Source organism: Labeo rohita, unplaced genomic scaffold (assembly GCF_022985175.1).
Source record: "Labeo rohita strain BAU-BD-2019 unplaced genomic scaffold, IGBB_LRoh.1.0 scaffold_144, whole genome shotgun sequence".
NCBI classification, from domain to species: Eukaryota; Metazoa; Chordata; class Actinopteri; order Cypriniformes; family Cyprinidae; genus Labeo; species Labeo rohita.
In genome coordinates, this window is record NW_026127604.1 from 1,026 (window position 1) to 6,622 (window position 5,597).

The following is a 5,597-nucleotide window of genomic DNA, read 5'->3' on the forward strand; positions in this document are numbered from 1 at the left end:
TGTGAAGCAGCGTTCAGTGGTGACTTTAACAACGCTCCATGGCGCGAGCAACAGAGGTAAGCACTTAAAGTGTATTCTAGGTAATGCTGCTATTTTTTGTCGGAGGCTTGTTGAAGTTGATAAACGTACTGTATTTAATGTGCTGTGTTTGGTTAATCGGTGATTTAATCAGTGCAATGCGATGCAATCAACTTCTTATTTACTTAATTGTTTGTTTATTTATTTATTTATGTATTTATTGGTTGCTTGATTATTCAATTTTTTATTTATTTATTTATTTATTGATTTATTATTTATTTATTTAATTAATAAATCAACGCTGAGCTGACGTCATTGTATGGCGCGATCCCAAGATCCACTGCGATTTTCCACTCGGTAAGTAGAACAGTTAATTAATATCGATGGAAATAATCCTTAAATTTACGGAACAAAAACTGTTTCGTCAGGTCAAGAAATTGTGTTTATAAACCTTTAGAAGTGCAAGTTAGCAGTTTCGTGATGCAGCAAATGACAGACATATAAAACTATAACTTGCCAACACGTTCTCACTCCCAAGTCGTCACATATTGACGATTGGGCAGGGCCGCTTTGGCGTCACTTCTGGACGCTCAGGGTACCCCTTTAGCGCCATCTTTCTACGTGCAGGGTCCTCCAGTACTTAACATAAGAAACCCTTGGCGTCAATGTACTGACGCGAAAGGCACGGGGAATTTTATCGTCATGATTAAATTATATATTGGGTAATAATATTGCTATTATTGCATATATGTTGGGGTGTATTTTTTTTTTTTTTTTCAATGCGAACTGTCAAAACAGTTTAATTTATATTACACTATTTACACACTGAACCCAACCTCTGCTCCTAAACCTAACCATTTGTTAACAAAACACAAGATGTAACAGGCAATTACAACTATATTCATAATTTATTCAAAAAGTATTAATGTTCCAAGGGTTCCGAAAGAAAACGATTGATTTGTGAGAAGAATAGACGCGATCTCCGTTCTGTGCTGCTTCAGTCTGTGCGCGAATTCAAAAAATGCCGCCAGAAGAAGCGAGCCTTGGTTGTGAAATGCTATTGGCTCTCGTGACCGATTGTGTCATGATGTTGTGAGATGCCATTGGCTCGTATGTGTCTCGTGACCGATTGCGTCATGCTAATGCTCGGGTGTATCTTCTTGAATAAGATGTGAGCGCGTTAACGGAGCGGGATCATTTTCAGCGATTAAAACCATTTGTTATTCGCATAAAGATATCGTAAGGCTTCAGAAGACTACGAATGCAACAGGACTTGTTTGTAATGCTTTTATACTGCTTGTTTATGGTCAGTTTTACAATAAATACCTGTGACTTTACTTATATTTGCCTGTTGCGTGTTTCATATTGTTCAGAAGTGGGTAGGTTTAGGGTAGGGGTGGGGTTAGGTGTTCCAATGTACGTATATATTTATATAAAATAATTTCTATTTTTACAAATACATGCAAACCATTAAATTAAGACAAACAACTGAAAACAATGGAGGACCCTGCGCGTCGAAAAATGACGCTGAAGGGGTACCCTGACCAATCGTCAATATGTGACGACTTGGGAGTGAGAACAGTGACTTTTCCGTCAACTGTCTCTGGACTCGGATGGACTCGGCATATTTTCAGAGTCCGAAAGGCTTGAGTCCGAGTCGAGTCCGAGTCAAGTCCGAGTAAAAATGCATCCGAGTCCGTGACAAGTCCGAGTCGCCTAAAAATTGTACTCGAGTCCGAGTACCCCAACTCTAGAAATAATTGCAAAGAAAAAGTGCATTAAATGTGAAAGTGACAAAGAATTAACAATTAAACTGAAATAGTATTTTCTTGTAAATTGTGACCCTGGACCACAAAACCAGTCTTAAGTCGCTGCGGTATATTATTTATGGGGTATATGGGGTAAAGGTTATTTATTCAGCTTTCAGATGATGTATAAATCTCAGTTTGGAAATATTGACCCTTATGACTGGTTTTGTGGTCCAGGGTCACAATTGATTCACTCCAATAATTTGTTATATTAACAACTTAAAGTGAATGAAGCTTATATGGGTTGATTATACAGGTCTTTAATTTCTTAATATATAATAACACAAAACTACAAACAATATAAAATATACAGTGATTAATCAGGGAGTTCTGCTGGCCCGGTGAAAGGAGCTGCTTTTTTCTGAAAAGAGAAAACACACACTCAGAAATATAACACACATACACTCACTGTCAGTCATAATACTGTACATACACATACTGTATAAGAGAACTGAGTGTATAGTCTGTGTATATGATTGGTGAGAATCTTACCTCGTCTGTGAGTCACTCTGAATGAAAGTGTCTGGATCATCAGAAACTAGACGATAAAAACACAATCATCTAATTAGCCTCACAGGTTTTATGTCGTGGATAAATGGTAAAGCTATTGTTGATTGTGTGTGTTGATGAAAGACATGTTACAGTTTTACATTTAATATCATAAATACTCACAGTTTGGTCTTCCACTGTTAATGCTGCTCTGTCTGATTAGTTTCAGTGCCCTTTTCTCTCCTGGTTCAGACGAAGATTGTCTCTTGTATTCTTTGTTTGTAATTTTTCTGTTTCTGTCTGTTTAATTCTCTTTCGATTTGTCAAAAAAATATTTAATTCTCCTTTTGTCAAAAAAAATCTCTGTTGAAAAAAATAGAGAGAAAATAAACATTGTGTCCAGAATTAATAATAAAAATGCTCTTTATGTGTCATACAGTGTTCTAAAAGATACTGTAGACAACTACCTGCACTGCAGTTCTGAGATCTGCTGTTGAATAAAATGTACACTACTAATCAAAAGTTTTTGAATAGTAAGATTTGTATTTTTTTTAATAAGTCTTCTCTTCTCTACTCTTCCACTCACCAAGCCTGCATTTTATTGTTACTATTTACTGCTTTCTATTTGAAAAGCCTGTCTTTTGAAATGCAATTTATTTCTGTGACCAAAGCTAAATTTTCAGCATTTCACTGGTATTGTGTTTTCATATTATATCAGGGCAGTAATCATTTTTAACACATCATGTTCACAAAGGACACACATTTGCAGAACAGCTTTACTGACAAGCATGCTTTACACACATCCGAGTCTTAAAGCTCGGTAAGAAAGACAGTTAAACCTAAAAAAAAATCACCTTGAAGTTGATTTATGTTTGTTCGGTTAAGTGTAGTTCTCCTGGAACTGTGTTTACTACACTATAAAGTGAAAGGATTATTTCTGTCATAAGATTATAACTGTGAGCTGAGGGGAATTGGTGGGGAATTATCAGCAAAGGTAAATACACTCTGATGGTAAATACACTCTAAAAAATGCTGGGTTAAATATAACCCTACGCTTGGTTAAAACGCAGTGGGTTGTTTTGACGCAGCGTCAATGTTAAATGTCAAGGTTAAATGTTAAACTTTTTTCTTTTCATTTGCGTTGGCTTGCTGAAAAATAAAAACCCTCAGCTACACATCTGCAGTTAAATATTTAGCTACACATCTGCAGTGGTCACGAAAGCAGGTGTCAATAAATAAGACATACAAAATGTGCAGAGTGTCAGAATGTCTAGATAGCCACACATATATTTTTAACCGTAACATTTGACTGGCCACATGACCTAGCTTGATCTGACCGATAGTTGTTACAACAACATATGACATAATGGGTAATTCCATTTGACCTTTTCTTGTTAGTCATAAACACCAGTGTGGGAGGATGAAAGTCTCATATTTACAAAATTCTGGCATGAAACTCTGGATGGGGCAGTCCGATAGGTCTAACATAATCTGATGATGGATAATATAATATAATATAATGTAATATAATATTGCTATTACTATCTAGTGTTGGATGATATACCGGTACTTGTGATACCCTGCTTTTGAAAACGATATGAGAACATGAAAATATGAACATCATCTCTAGATCTGCTCTGAGAGTCACTTCCACGAGCATTTTACCATTTCTTTTGCGGAGAATTATCGCCATATAATGAAGACCCTGGACATCCTCTGACTGATACGATGCTGATATAAAGGTCTTCACAGCAACCCGTCAAAATAAAAGTTCAGTTTAACTTGGCAGTCAGAAATATATTAATATATTACTTAATGTAAAGATGGTACTAGTACTAACAATAAAAATATTATTAAAACAATGTTTAAGGAATATTTACCAGAAAAAATATTTACCAGAATTTATTTACCAGAAAATGGTAAATACACAACACAGTATTTCTGGGAAAGAAAAAAAAGAAAAGAAAGAAAGAAATAGCCTATAATAAATTTATTTATTATAAATTCATTTATAATATAATATATAATATATAATATATTATTTATAAATTCATTAAATATGCTTTTGATTATTAAAATGTAATGAAACTTAAAATAGAATCCAGAAAATTAATGGAAAACAGAGATTCACAAACAAAACTGAATTTGAGAAAAATTATTAAAACGTATTAAAAAAGAAATATTAAACGAGCCTTAAAAACGTTATATGTATATATATATATATATATATATATATATATATGTGTGTATATATATATATATATATATATATATATTTATATATATATTTATTTTTATGTAACTATTAAAATAGAGTCTAGAACAATTAAAATTAAATTTAGGATTTTTTTTTTTTTTTTTAATTTTGGCCCTCTTTATTTCATTTGTGTCTTTGTTTTATTGTAGTTGTCCTTTAGTTTGTTACTTGCATCTAGGTTCTCATTAATAATAACTAAGATCCTTTAACGTCCTGGGGTCGGCTAAGGCGCCGGCGGGAACACTCATATTTTCCAGATGACGGCAAAAAGAACTTGAATTGCTCGTCTTTTTTTCTTTTTTTTTTTTTTGGTCACAGTATCGGTTCAGTAGTAGTATCGTGATATTTTAGTCAGGTATTGTATCGAACTCAAAACTTTGGTATCATAACAACACTATTACTATCTTTGCCATGCTGCTGTGTATTTTTAGACATTTTCTGCTTGACAGTTTCACAGTATTATAATAGCTTCAATAATGAATGAATAAAAAACAACAGAAAATGAAAGATGTTTTAATCACCTTGTGTTGAGCTGAAGAGAGGAAACTTCCATCACAACTCAGATCTCTGTTGTTGTTGTTGTGCTGTCTGAGGTTCGGAATGGGGATTTTCATAATCTCATGAGAAGACGCCCATTATGAAAGGAAAAGGCTTTGGTTCTAAAACCAAAAAAACCTCATTTTCTGCTAAAAAAAAAAAAAAAGCATTTGATCTTAATACTAGCAAGGCTCCTCTGAAATTCTGCGAACAGCAAAGTGTTTCAGTTTATAGAACAGTTAGAACAGGAAACATGTCAAGTGGTGCAGGTGTGGTTTTGGCGCAAAATTCAACTGACTGACTCTATAATCATAAATCTCACTGCAGATCAAGAACTTCCTCCTCAGAACATAAGTAACATGCAGTATACACCTCTGAAAACCATATAAGGTCTTATGAGCGATACAAAAATCTGATATCTGGACATCCTCTGACTGATACGATGCTGATATTGCAATTTAACTGAAAAATGATGTACAAATGGCTGA

The 5,597-nt window shown here is 34.1% G+C and overlaps 1 long non-coding RNA gene across 1 annotated transcript; it reads right to left on the reverse strand.

Annotated features, from left to right (window-relative positions):
* Positions 1-1,968: 1,968 nt before the first annotated feature.
* On the reverse strand, positions 1,969-5,289 carry LOC127158297 (uncharacterized). The gene is made up of 4 exons (XR_007826112.1): positions 5,094-5,289; positions 2,499-2,678; positions 2,319-2,364; positions 1,969-2,187 (listed from the first exon to the last, which is right to left on the reverse strand). It is a non-coding gene; the product is annotated as an uncharacterized LOC127158297 (long non-coding RNA).
* Positions 5,290-5,597: the final 308 nt, after the last annotated feature.